The sequence below is a fragment of the Euprymna scolopes genome, chromosome 21 (assembly GCF_053919585.1).
Source record: "Euprymna scolopes isolate OS-2025 chromosome 21, ASM5391958v1, whole genome shotgun sequence".
NCBI lineage: Eukaryota > Metazoa > Mollusca > Cephalopoda > Sepiida > Sepiolidae > Euprymna > Euprymna scolopes.
This window is the reverse complement of record NC_136502.1, coordinates 65,666,997-65,682,337: the sequence shown is the minus strand read 5'-3', so window position 1 is coordinate 65,682,337 and position 15,341 is coordinate 65,666,997. Positions and strand designations below refer to the sequence as shown.

Below are 15,341 nucleotides of genomic sequence, written 5' to 3'. Positions count from 1 at the left end.
AAAATCAAAGTTGTCCTCGACGGTTGTACATCCAAATAATATGACATAAATGTGGGAGTACCTCAGGAGTCTATCCTTGGACCTCTATTATTCCTGATATTCATAAACGACCTCCCTGATAAAATTGTTTCGGAGATGGGTATATTTGCCGATGACACCACTCTCTATAACAGATATGAGGGGAAAACAAATGAACACATATCCAAGGAAATGGCAGAAACACTAGAGGATGACCTCCAATCCGTAGTGGAATGGGGACAAAAATGGTTGGTCACATTCAATGCTGCTAAGACTAAGCTTGTTTCCTTCAATAACTACAAGAAACCTTCTCTACCACCAATAACAATGGCCAAGAACACATTGCCTGAAAGTACTTCTTTTAAACTCCTCGGCCTAACGTTTACAGGGAATATGAACTGGAATAGATACATTGAGAGCATTGCCAAGGCTGCTGCAAGGAAGGTTGGCTCCCTCTACCGTGCTAGAAAACTACTTACGCCTGACAGTATCCTATACCTCTATAAGGCAACCATTCGCCCATGTATGGAGTACTGTTGTCACATCTGGGCTAGTGCATCTGCTGCTTGTCTCTCGCTCCTGGACAGGGTTCAAAAGAGAGTCGCCAACCTGATAGGTCCTGAACTGTCATCTAGGCTTCAGCCTCTGTCCCATCGACGAGATGTTGCATCCCTCTGCCTGTTCTACAAATACTTTAATGGTGAATGCTCTGACGAACTGCAAACACTTGTACCTCCCCGACGTAACTACCCCCGACAAGCTACTAAGTCTCATCCCTTTACAGTAGAGATCCCTAGGTGCAAGAAAGCCTTTTACTCCAATAGTTTCTTCCCCAGAACTGCGGGTCTTTGGAACTCCCTTCCGGGATTCTGCTTTCCCAACTGCAATGATATGCAGAAGTTCAAGTGTAATGTTAACAAACATCTTTCTACTCATCTCCCTTCATAATGACCCCGCTAATTAAGTCCCTGATAGTAGCCCCCTGCTTCAAAGTGGCACTGTGCCTTGTTTGGGGTGAAAATTGAATAAAAAAAAAAATAATAATAATTCTGGATATGTTACTAATTTCGACAATAATTTTTATAATTAAAAACCTACATTATGCTTTTCCCTCCTACTTATATAACATATTTGATATATTGTCTGAGCTTATTACAAACACACCAATCAAGTAACTCACATTTCATCATTTTTCATAATTCTTGGATATGTTACTAATTTTGACAATAATTTTCATAATTTTAACCCACTATGTCGCTTCCACTTACTTAAATAATAACTTTGATATATTGCCTGGGTGGGTTATTTTATTACAAACAAATCAATAAATTCTGGGTATTCTCATAGTTTCACCTATCTTATCCAATCCTGGGTGACGCCACATATTCTGCTAATACATATCATTCACCTATCTCATTCGATCCCAGGCAACGCTGAGTATTTTGCTACTATATGTTTTCCACCTATCTCATTCAATACTGGGTGACGCTTTCTGATAGTATATATATATCAGCATATCTCATTCAATCCCGGGACTGACTTCATATCCGCCACCCCACTGTTGAAAATATACATTAAATAAAGTAATGTTTTAATCGTAAACTGTTTCAGCCATTTCCGGGACTGACTTTATATTCCCCAACCCACTGCTAAAAACATACATGAAATAATGTAATGTCTAAATAGTAAACTGTTTCAGCCATTTCTGGAACTGACTTATAATCCCCAACCCACTGTTGAAAATATATATGAAATAAAGTAATGTATAAATCAAACTTTTTTAGCCATTTCTGGGACCAACTTTTTATCTTCCGTCTTACTGTTAAAAATATACATTAAATAAAGTAATGTCCAAAACGTAAATGGTTGCAGCCATTTCTGGAACCGACTTCATATCAATGAATGTTAAATGTTAAAAATATATATTAAATAAAGTAATGCATAACGCGTAAATGGTTTCACTAATTTTCGGAACTGATTTAATATCCCCCACCCAAATGTTAAAAATATACATGAAATAAAGTAATGTTTAAATCGTAAACGGTTTGAGTAATTTCCAGGACTGACTTCATATCCCGTAACCCACTGCTTAAAATACACTTGAAATAAAGTAATGTTTTAATCATAAACTGTTTCAGCAACTTTTCAAAAGTAATACATAAAACATTAACACGGTTAGGGATTAGGCAACCATTGCTTCAATATGAATTTCTGAGTGTAGTATCAGTTTCAGCATTCCAGTGACTTAAATCCCTCCTTTTTTGGTTTTGGTTAATGGAGAAATCCTTCATTACTGATACAATTTTTATTTTTGTTATTGACCAGAGTGCCCTTTTGGGGAGCTGGTTTCTCCCTAAATTTATAACCGACTTCATGTCCAATTCAGCCCTTGTGGGGAGGCAAGTAAACAAAAAAAAATAATCAGAATGAACATTTTCCAGGGCATTTTATAATTAATCAGAAGTGACATTTCCAGGGCATTTTTGTAATTAAATCAGAAATAACTTTTTCCAGTTACTTTTTTTTAATATTAAAACTTTGTTACATTAAACATAGTACCTATTCACAATGCCTCCCCACGGGACAGATTTAGACACTGGGTTCATTTTTTAACGTGAAGAAAAAATTGTCTTAGTCGTAAAGGATTTCTTTTCCACTGAGAGAGAAGAAATTGAAATGTAGCACTTGAAGAACAGATACTACACTTTGATTTTAGCCAAAAGGCCAAGAAAGACAAATCATTTTTATTAGCTTTGCCTCAACAGCGACACCAATTTTTTTTATATTTCAATTTCCTTTTCAAGGGTGACAAGGTTTATTTGGAATATTACACTTTTTGGAATATTCCACTTTCCTTTTTTATGATAACGGGCAGATTGATAATAATACAATGATTACTTGAATATGTAAGGGAATATTAAGCAAAGAAACCAAAAGAAATGGTGGGACTAGATCTACATAAAGAGGTTCCACACAACATGGATATATAGACACACTTAACTTGGTGTTCTTCAAGCAACCCACGTTGGTCTAGCTTGAAATGAATTGAGGTGCAAAGATTAGTATTTATTTGAGAACAGGAAGAGAAAGGGAGAGAGCATTTGCCTTAAGAACCAAAAGTGTACTTTGATTTTAATACTTCTTTTAGCTATACACATGAAAAAATTTAAATGGCTTAAAATATTTTAATATTGGTATATATGGAAAGAGCTTGATAAGCTAAGAAAGAATCTTTTTAAATTTTTTAAATCCAATTAAAATCAAGGAAGTTATGACTATTTTTATGCCCTGCGTGTTTGGATATTTTCTCCTCTTTAAGACATTTTTTCCACTACTTTTTCAGTAAAAATGTTATATCTTTGTTAAAACACAAGACTAAGCAATGAAATTTGCCATATAAGTGTATTTTTGTGCAAGGAATCTGAATATGCTATTGAAAATCTCCAGAAATGAATGGTTTCTAAATAATCTGCAGTAAATGCACATAAATATGCTGCGATTGCTTAAAAATGGCATGTATTCGTTAAAAGAAAAGAAGTTAGAGAATTCAAAGTTTAGTTGTAATGCATTTTATGTGCCAAAATCTGAAATCAAAATCTAGGATTGGTTAAAAATGAATATATTGCAATATTTCTTTGGTATTACTGTAGATTAATACCTTCTGTTACCCCTCCCCATCTGACCACCTCTCCAAAATATGTGATTCTACCTTTATAGACAATTGCATGTGAACAACTTGAAAAACTTTAATAAAAGATAAACAAAAATTAATTTAGAATTTAATGTAAAATGATTTCTCATTTTGAATCATTTGAGTGCTTTAGGGCAGTTAACCCCCCCCCCTTTTTCCTATGATAGATAAATCCTGGGTGTTGTTTGTTTATTTGTTTTCTAAAAGGTGATCATGCATGGTTTTAAGAAGGTCTTTGTGCAATTATGAGAAGGTAGGGAGGTTGCCACTCTGACTTTGGGTTAATGATAGGGCTAAGGAAAATTATGTGTGAACATCCTGAAGACTTGATAGAAACAAAACAAAAACAATTTTAGAATTTAGAGTGGGGGTTGATTTCACTCGTACCTAAAGCTGGCAAATTGTTAAAAATTTTGAATTAATGTTATTTTGATTTTTAATTAGATTTCATGTCTTTTCCTACCATTGTTATTTTTTAACTGAGCACCTCCTACAAATATTTAAATATTATTATTTTTTTATTCTATTTTTTTTTAATAATCGGGTAGATTAGTTTCCATTCGATAATAATTCACTGAAAACATTTTTTAAGGGACGAAAATTAGAAGTGTGTGTACCATTCGTACACGTGAACCAAAACATATTTCACATTTTTGCTTGTTAAAATATTTTAAAATTTACTACTACCCAATTTTTAAAAATATTTGTATGGTTGATAACAAAATAGCTCTAATTAAACATATAAGAATTTCTTTTTATAACCAGATTTTCAATTAAAAAAAAAATCGATTTGGAATAAAAATAAACAAAAACAAATGTCTGTTTATGCCATGTTATCGCTGCTGCTGAGTGCTACTATCACGAATACTACAGAAGTCTTGATTCAAATTCATAACGATTTTTTTTTTATATTATGTTTTTAAATTGCTACGTACCACTAGAGAAAACACTGTCCAATCATCTTTTTAACGAATAAACATAGTAAAAAGATTGTTTTATTTAATAGTGAGTGTCTGAAGAAAATTTTTTTTTCAAAACTTTTTTGATTTTGAAATCTTTTTTTTTAACACAACAAAAAAGCGAGTGGTCAAATGAATTTCGGACACTCGAAATTATTAAAAATGACATCTCTTTTGGCTAATTCCCAAATTTCATTAAAAATCTTACCAAAAATGCTGTTTTATGATGTTCACATTTTTATCACTTTATTTGCTTAAAACTCTAAAAATATATAATGTATGTTATTATTTACTAATTCATTTGAAAGTATATTCATGTACGAACAAAACAGTGGTATTTTGAAGACTTAAAGTGCTTTGATTTTTAAAATATAACTACTTTAGCAGAATCCACTTGAAATCGGTGATTATCCAAAGCCTTTTAACGGCCATGTGTATTGCTACTTCTTTCTTTTATATAATTGAAATGGTATAATTTTCGATTTCTGTATTAATAATTTAAAACATACAAACTCATTTACCAAAGGTGATGAATGCTAGAAAAGAGATGCATATTTTCAATTTTTCTATTGTGTCTATACATATATTGCTAACTATTACTAATTACTAATATATTACAAATAAGATGACATGCGAGAAAAATCTGGGAAAATAGTTTCCAGTGGGCAGATAGCATGGAATATAGAAATGGAATAAAGTAATACAATAAAATAACTTAATTTTCTTTAGTAATATCTATTTTAAAGTTAGATTAAGGGGTGGTTAAAATTTTAAATAGATTTAAATCTATTTTTATGCAAGTCCCCCTTACAAAATTTCATTATCATATTTTATTGTATAACATGGGGAGTAGACTCGCAAGTCAATTCAGATAAGAATGGGAGTTTGGAAATCTGATTAGAAATACATTATAAATACATTTAAAAATACAAACTAATTTTATAGAATAGGTTAAGATAACAAAAGGATAAAAATTTACAATTAAATTATATCATACTATCAGTTCAAAAGGGACTACAATATTCTGGGATAGGGAAACCTCATTAGGCCATAGCATTTAGAAGCCAACTGCTTCTCATCAGAAGAGGGGGGAGTAGAGACACATTATACAGAGAAGAAACTTTTTAAAAGATAGTATTGCCTTTATGTAAAGATGATCAAAGTGTTAGAGAATGGATCGAGAGAGAGAGGGAGGCGAGTAAATTATATTGTTGACACGTTGACCGGAAGTGAGGGTCAGCTGATCGGAAGCGTGTGAGTCACGTGATCAGGTTAGCTGAATCCAGGAGATTGGGCTTTGACATAGAAGGCAACAAACGGCTAAACAGCCGTCTCCTCCCCTTCACTGGTGTGGGGGGTGGAGACGCTGACGTGTGTGGAAATAAGACCTAGAAGTAAACCACGCAAGCCAGAGATTCACTTTCCAGCCTTCTACAAGACATCTGGAAACCATCTATAAAACCAATTCATCGTTTTGGAGTGATTGAATCTTCATCCAAACAGGTCCCCGTCTCCCCTCCAAGACATGAGATGAATTCAGGTGGACCAACATCAACAACGCCTGAAGGTATGTCCAAATAATACATGTACCACACACACACATACAACATCATATGAACGACTAGACGATCACACAACGTTCCGTCTTATTAGATAACAACACAACAAAAGGAAAAACAGGAAGTTGTACTGAGACTGAAGCCGATTCTAGGACTGCCAGCAACCACTGTAAAAGAGTAATAAAGTATGTGAGAGAGTTGTATGTTCAGTTCGTTAAGTCCAAAGTAGCTGAGCAGCGGCTAGAGAAGTAGTAAACCACCTCAGCAAAAATAACCTTCTTAGTAAAATGCAATATGGTTTCAATTCTGCTAGATCTTCAGCAGATGTGCTAACGGTTATATCTCATAGGATTCGCGAATTTTTCGACGGAGCCTTCTTTTCTAGGGCAACAGCTCTTGACATATCAAAGACCTTTTATAGGGTATGACATAAAGATCTCCAGCTATAGTATAGCTGGAAAGTTTTCTCAATTATTAAATCATTTCTCTCTGATAGGTTCATAAGAGTAGTGGTTGATGGGCAAAAATAAGAAGCTCACAGTATTAATTCCGGTGTGCCTCAGAGGCCCATTCTGAGCCCAACTCTCTTCCTGATCTACATTAATGATCTTCCAAATCACATCCTAAGATCATTCATTTCCCTCCTCTGATCTTGAGCGCGTAGTACAATGGGGGAAGAGGTGGCTGGTTACTTTTAATGCATTTAAAACCAAGCTTCTATCTTCACATCATCAACACTGATCCGCTATCTGGCATGAATTGAAATGAATAGCTCTTATCTTGGGGAGGCCCCATGTTTTGACAAGCTTCTGGGATTGACTTTTTGTCCTGATCTGAGATGGAACACGTACATCAAATCCGTTACCAAGATCACTGGAAAAATGGTAGATATCTCACTGCTGATGCAGTTCTCTACCTATATAAGAGCCAGGTACATCCAAAGATGGGGTACTGTTGCCACATCTGGGCAGGAGCTGCTAGAAGCAGCTTATCCTGCCTTGACAGAGTTCAAAATAGACTTTTTAGCCTAGTGGAGGATGCTCTTTTCTCTTCCCTGCAACCTCTTTCCCACAGAAGAGACACTGCGAGCCTATCTCTGCTTTATCGCTATTTTCATGGCAGATGCTCATCTGGGCTCTAATCTATACCCCCCTCCTTGCCAAACTTTCACAAAAAACATTTGACTAGCTGAAAACACTATCAATAATTCCCCCCCCCCACTCTTTACCTAAACATAGATTCCATGAACAAAACTTTTTTTCTTAGGACTGCAGGCCTGTGGAACTCTCTTCTGTTTGCTTGCTTTCCAGCCGATTACAATTCAAGTCCAACATAAACAAATTCTTGATGAGCCGTTCTCCTTAAGTAATCCAATTTACCAAATTTCCACTACTAATGATTACTACGATATTGTCCCATTGACTTCTGTATTCTCATTAACCCTTATCTTCGAGTGGCCTCCAGGCCTTGATAAGTGGTGATTCCTATGTAAAAAAAAAAAAAAGAGGAAGGAAAAGCTATAAAGGGCTATAGTTCCATGGGTTGTCTCTTATTGATTTATGCCCATTTTTTTTTTTGGAGGGGGGGGGGGGGGTAAGATTGGAATTCCAGATCCATCCTGAACTAATCCAATTGCCAAATTCTAGTAGATTCAGGAACTATCAGATTACAATCCGATTGTTATCCAATGTAATCCACAGTGATCCCACTCAGACAGAATTTTCATTAATCTTGTGTGACGTCACAACCAAAATGAAAACAGCTGTCTAGACAGGATTTGCAGTGATCCGATAGACCAAAATATGTTGATGAAGTAGAGGCATTACAGTACAGTACAAAATATATTTCGAAAAATACAAGCAAAACCATTCAAAAACTGCTAAATTGTGCAAACCGCTGCTTAGGAAGCAATTAAGTTATTGTTTATTCACCAAACCTGTTTTCCTGCTCTTATTTACTTATACTGCTTCCCTATTTTAGGAAATCATAATTTCTCATTCTATGACTAAGTGTAATGATTAAATATAAGGCCTATACTGACCACATGTATATTGTTACTGATGTATGTTACTAAAATAACTAGCACAAATGTTATTTCTAAATGCCTGCTTTAAAGTGATAATACTTTGCCTCCAAGGCTCCTTCCTATCTGTTTTGCATGATAAACATTAAAAATCCTTATACTCCTAAATCCTCCCCAAATTCCTGTATATCTATATTGTCTATTAACGATGTATTCTTGTAAGTATATCATCTCTCTTGTTCCAACTGAAAAAAAAAAAAACAATTGCTCTTCTCCCCAAGCTGATATAAAATCACATACTTTGCATGTACCTTCGGAGGAAAGTTTAGCTTCCAATCGTAAACTTTAGTAGGCTGACCCTTTAAAAATTGATAAATACTAAACATCTATAGATTTCTATTGCTAAGGCATGCATAAGCTTAACCTGTATTTATACTCTATAGAGTATCTATAAAATAGATAACTATTAGCCACAGTTTGTGCCCAGATTATAAGTGATCTATATTAACTAACAACTATATCTTTCTTTCACTTAGATGGGATAAAGTACTGGTGATTATCTTTACACGGCCCGCACCCTAACCGTTATACTAGAATTTTCAATTAGTCACTAATCCACAAACCATATTTGATCTTTTCTTAACTCTAGTAGATATAAACCTTAAATCTACACCCCATACTCATAGATACCGCCTTTCAAAACGTAACCACATCTCCCATTTTTAATTCTATTCTGAGGAGTAGGACTTCAAAGCAGATGCTAATTCTTTGAAACTAACTCTACTAATCCAAACTATCACTTCAGGGGCACAGAAATACCTGGCTTTGAAACCAGGCTTGCGGAAAACCCTTTTGGTGCTGATGGACCCATAGACATGGTCAGATAATTCATCTAGAAGGAAAACTGATTTGTAAATGTCGCCACTGACCTCATACATATTGGCACCAAAGGGGGGAGGGAGGCCTCCTCAGTCCTTGACGACAACCTCCCTAGAGCTGGTGACTTGATCAAATCACCGGTTTGCAAACGTAAACTGCTTAAGGAGTAGATTGCCTCTGCCTATCGCCTGGCTTCCATACTCTTTCTTTGCCTATTAGGCCAGAAGTAGAGGTGTGGCCGCAGTGACTCATTAGAGACGCCCAGTGCTTAGCCTTGTTTCCTGACTAGGGCAATGAATGCTGTCCCCTACATTTGCATCATTCTATTCCCTATAGCTGGGCGTCTTGGGGATGTTTGTTTACCATATATGATAACATGATTGGACTGCTGTTGGACAGGTTGGAGGGTACCGGTTTGACAGTTGCTGGTTGCTGTTTCCGACTGACAGTACAGGAGCCCTAACTCTTTGGTAGTGCTTAGAGCAGCTGTTCTATCATCAGTTGTATAATATTGGGATGTTTGTAGTGCAATGTCGCGCATGGAAAGAGGTCCTGTAATCATCTCTGGTGGGTATTCCCTAGTCCACATTCCTGTAGATGAGGAGCAGGCTGATGGTCTACTTGCTTGTGTTGCATGATGATGGCTATGCACATCCGTTTTGCCTAGCACCTCACCCTAGATCTGAAAGTATGAAATAAAATGAAACGGCAGCTAAAAAAAAAAAACAAAAAAAACGTTCAAACCAGACACACACTCAAAGAATTTGCCTCCTCCCTTGAGGCTTGCATTTACAAATATCTGTGGACTTAGAGCTAACTCAGATGATGGCGAATTATTTATCCTAACAAATTCCCCGGATATCTTAGCACTAAGTGAAACTAACTTGCACTCCTCCATCCCATCTAACCACTTTAACATGTCTTCCATTTGTCGTAAAGACTGACAGACTTGAAGTCTATATTCGTAACACCCTCTCCATGTCCAGGGAATCAAAACTAAAATCAGGTGACCAGGCCTTCATATGCTTTAAACAAACTTTACCATTGATGATGGTTGGGATAGAAAACACGCCTCTGTTCAGATCCTGTTTGTTATTTGCTAAAACTGGTGGGAACCAAGCTGCTGCTCAGCTACTATAAACTTGATAGACTGAGTATACGGATCTTTTTAATTCTTTATTACTCTTTAGTTGCTTTAGTTTCCCAACATCTATTACATTGGAAGCAATGGAAATAGTAACTTTTGTTGCATTGGCAACAGCACATTCTGTGATGAACCTGGGCTGGCTGTTGGGCTTTTGCTGGAATTTCTTATGAATTAATTATGGAGTGATCTTCACTGACAACTCAAGTCAGGTCTGATACTATAGAAGACACATTCTTTTTGAATATGGAGTACAGAGGTATATCTATCTATCTATCTATATATCTATAAAAACAGAGATGTGTGTGCCACAGACGATTTCTGATTGGTTAATCCAATAATCACATCTCCTAAAAAACTATGGTTCCTACGCTCTTACCTTTACCATAAAATATTATGGCTTTATTTATTGTCCATCTTGGAAGGGTTTAATTTTTTCATAACTTGTTATTTACAAATTAAAAAAATTACGAAACTTACACAATCTAACAATCCAACCTACGACATCACGGCCGCCATTCTAGTGCTAGCCACAGACACGTACACACAACACGAAAACAATGTTTTGAAAATCTAGCAAAAATTAATTTTCCTGAAATTTTTCAATATTTAAAAATAAATTATGCCGGCTGATAAAATTTTAAAACTTTTTTTTAAAGCTAGAAAGATAAAATTTTAAAATACTTATTTTTATATAAAACGCGCGTTCACTCGTGGTCTTTTCATTTCGGGTTTGTATTACTGTACACATAGATTCAAAAAAGTTGTCAAAAAACAAATATATAACAAATAAATGTTATTAAAGGCAAGATAAGTTACTTTTCTACCAAACTGGATATATTTTTCGTGTTTTTATTCAATGTAACATATTTATTCAGCTCGAAAAACGGGTTTGTATTACTGTACACATAGATTCGAAAAAGTTGATAAGATACGAAACAATATGCATAATATAAACACAGCACGAAAACACGCGCGCACACACTCATGTCCACTACCGTCCTTGGCTACGTCACGTTGTTATGGCAACACGATAAACACACAGTAAATTTGATTTTCTTCATTTCTACGCAAATATTACGCAAATATAAATCATATAGAATATCTGTATGAATATAATTACACGTAATAGTTAAATAAAGATGATCATCGTATAAGAGAACCGAAAAAAAAAAACTAATAGGGAATTAATTAAAAACGATAAAAAATATGCACATTAGCTAGATCTTTTGTAGATGAATGCAATTCCACGACTCATAAATAACAAAGTTGTATTTTCTTTTTAAATAAATAGAAAAAAGGGGTGTTGATAAGACTATCAATACACACAAAAAAATATAGATTTATTTTTGGGTAAAGTTCCTCCGGGTTTTCCTTTCACTTCAGTAAATAATGGTCTTTTGTTATATATATGGCGTACTATTATCCTTATATATATATGATGTTTATGTTTATATATATATATAAGTGATAGTGTCTGTGTGTGTCTGTGCGTCTGTGTGCATTTCCCTACGCTAAAACTCTGTCAATTTTAAGCCTACAGATTCGAAATTTGATATACAGGGTACTGAGATTTGGGAAAATCGATGTGATAGGTTTTCGACAGAAATTTGGCGATTAAGTGGTCAATATTCAACAATTTGACCTTTGAGAACTCTACCAAACTCCTCCTACAATTTAGGGTCTAAACACGTGATATTTTATATATAGATTCCTTGGACATGGATCTAACTTATTAACTTTACTTGATCCCTAAACAATAAATGTTAAGAGGTCATAATAGGGGTCAAAGTTTAAAAAAATTGACCGTTTTTTTTTTTTTTTTCCTCAGCATACACTTCAAAACACCTGGGCAACGCCGGGCACCGATTGCTAGTCTAATATAAATATTTAGAAGTTATCCCAATCAACCATAGAGTATCAATATACAATAGAGAGGTACATCTGAGAGTTTATTACATTTTGTTTTTATCTTAACCAACACAACTGAGTGATTGAAAGATTCCAATAAAGACAGAATGGAGTATGAGCACATTAAGAAAAAGGTCAAGGCGATTTGCATATTGTCTGTCATTGGATTTGTAATACACATGAAAAAATTGAAATGGCTTAAAATATTTCAATATTGGTATATATAGAAAGAGCTTGATAAGCTAAGAAAGAATATTTTTAAATTTTTAAATCCAATTAAAATTAAGGAAGTTATGACTATTTTTATGCCTTGTGTGTTTGGATATTTCCCCCTCTTTAATCCCATATGCATTTTGTCACATTTTTTGCACTACTTTTTCAGTAAAAATGTTATATCTTTGTTAAATGTTATCTCTGTTTTGAGCCATTCTAGCGTTTTAGGGCAGTTAACCATTTTTTTTTTCATTAGGCGCCTTTTTTTTTCTAAAGACGATTATGTGTGGTTTTTGAGTCTTTGTGCAATTATGAGAGGGTGGGGAGGTTGGCACTTTGACTTTGTGTTAATGATAGAGTTAAGGGAAATTATGTGTAATAGAAACAAAAAAAAAAGCTATTTTAGAATTTAGAATGGGGTTTGGTTTTACATAAATTTAATGTAAAATAATTCACCATTTTGAGACCATTCTAGCATTTTAGGACAGTTGACCAATTTATTTTTTTTATGGGAGATAAATCGTGCACTTTTCTTTAAGGAAGGATCTGTTTTTTTTGTTTTTTTTAGACACTTATATGTAGTTTACCAAAGAAATTTTGTTTGGTGGGGGAGCTTGCCACTCGGACTTAGTGTTATTGTTAGAGCTAAAGAAGGTTTTAGGAGGAGGAGGCTAGCCACTCATACCTAAGGTAGGATAAAGGGAGTTTTGTTTTTTGTTTTTTTTTAAGAGGGCATTTGACACCCATATTTACGGTTAGTGGTTCATAATTATTGGCTTTTGAAAATGTTATGCATTAGATTTTAAACATCAAATTACTTTTAAATATGTAAACTTACATAAATGAGAGGTGTGAAACTTTACAAGAATTACGATAAACAGAAAAAAATACATTTCATTTAAACGAGTGACGTCATTAACAGAAAACGTGATGTTTGAAAACCTTATTAAGTATTCTTTGCCCATTTATTTAAATATCAAAAAACACTTGCTAACAAAAGCTGACAAATCATTCACAAATTTTGGATAAAATTTGGTTTTTATTTTCAATTACATTTTTTGTCAGAGTGACATTATTTCATGAAACTTTCCAGTTTAAAACGTTTTTTATTTCTCTACCTGGACTTGGGCCAAGATCACAGTGTAGTATTTTGATGCTACACTTCACCTTTTTCTGTCCGCTGTCAATGGAGAAATTCTTCATGACTGAGACAATTTTTATGCTTGTTCCTATCCAGATTGCTCCTCACATTAAAAACCGACATTGTGTCTAACTCTGTCCTCATGGGGAGGCAAGAAAATAGGAACTTAACTAGAAATAGAGCACCTCCTAAAAATATTTAAATACTGATTTTGCATTTTTTTTTTTTTTCATGATTGGGTAAATTAGTGTCCCCTGAAAAAAATTGTAAAAAAGACAAAAAAAACATATTGGGGGTGGGAGGCGGTACTGCTCGCACATGTAAAGTAAAAAGAAATCATTTCACATTTTCATTTTTTTTTTAAACAAAACAGTTTAATTAACTGTTAAAAACTAATGCAATGGATAAAAGTGCACGCAAGTTATATATTTACAAAATTTATTTCTTGTCTTTTCAACTGTATAAATATTTGTAAAATTTTACCAAAAATAACACCGGACTGGTTGGGATTGCTTTAATTATATGTATTCTGATAACCAAATAGCTCTAATTAAGCTAATTATGTTCAGATAACAAAATAGCACCAACTAAATATGTTAGAACATTGTTTTATATTCGTATTTTCATTTTTAAATTTTTGAATTCGTTCTCAAATAAAAAAAATTAACAAAAACTGTTTGTTTACAGCCGTGCTATCTCTGATAGTATTGCTGCTGCTGATATTAGATAGTTTTTAGATACTTTTTTTTAAATAAATTTTTTTCCAGGTATCATGATTTTAAATTGCTTGGAATACCACAAGAGAAAGATTACAATTTTACTTTTAATGGATAAAAATAGTAAAAAGATTGTTTTATTTAACAGTTAGTGTCCAGAGAAAATCTTTTTCAAAATTTTCAATCATGTTGGAGTCTTTTTTTAGCACAACAAAAAAATGAGTTATCAAAAGAATTTCAGACACCCTAATCTATTAAAAGTGACATCTCTTCTAGTTAATTTCTAAATTTAATGAAAAAATTCTTAACATAAACGCGATATGACCATTTACAAATCAAGGGAAGAGGTCATCACAAAATCTTACCGAAAACACTGTTTTATGACGTTAACATTTTTATCACTCTTAAAATATATAATGTACATTATTATTTATTAATTTATTTGGAAGGATATTCATTTCCAAACAAAATGGTGGTATTTGGGGGGGGAGGGCTTAAAGTGCTTTGGTTTTTAAAATATGACAATTTTAGCAGAACCCCCTTGAAATCTGTGATTATCCAAAGCATGTATATTGCTAGTGAGTTTGTGAACAATTTCTGTTAGGTCATAGACAATCAAGAAATCATGACAATCCCATCATCATCCGTCTTGTTTAGGTGGATTAGCCATGCAATATTGTGAACATTGAAATCTTCGCAGACGTGAATGTTAGCCAAGGGATAAGTAGACAGAACGTGATCAATTTTCTCAATGAAAGTAACTCCGCTGTTATGAGGGTGATATAGGGCAAATATGAACATTGTGCTATGAGCAATTGCTACTCTAAAGCAAATATAAGGCAGATTAGGATCTTCTTTGAAGATGTTCCTATCACATGGAAAGCCACCTTTTAATGTAGCCTAAGCTGCCGGGAATCTGGGTTCTCACAGTTGGTTTTCTTGAACAAGAAAATTGTTTGGGATGATAATCATTCTTTGTCTGGTCTTGAAGTTCTTTTGAATGGTTTGTTGAACATTAAATTTAGCAAGAAGCCATTGAGTCATAAGTTTCATTTCTAATAGGGGCAAATCTTCAGAATATTAATTC

At 34.1% G+C, this 15,341-nt stretch overlaps 1 protein-coding gene and 1 pseudogene across 3 annotated transcripts in view; both read right to left on the bottom strand.

The window, feature by feature from the left end:
• LOC145242429 (tryptophan--tRNA ligase, cytoplasmic-like) overlaps window positions 1-15,341 on the bottom strand; it is a 276,721-nt gene that overhangs the window by 149,324 nt on the left and 112,056 nt on the right. The gene's annotated exons all lie outside the window — the stretch shown is intronic.
• LOC145243303 (U2 spliceosomal RNA) lies at window positions 2,614-2,755 on the bottom strand (annotated as a pseudogene).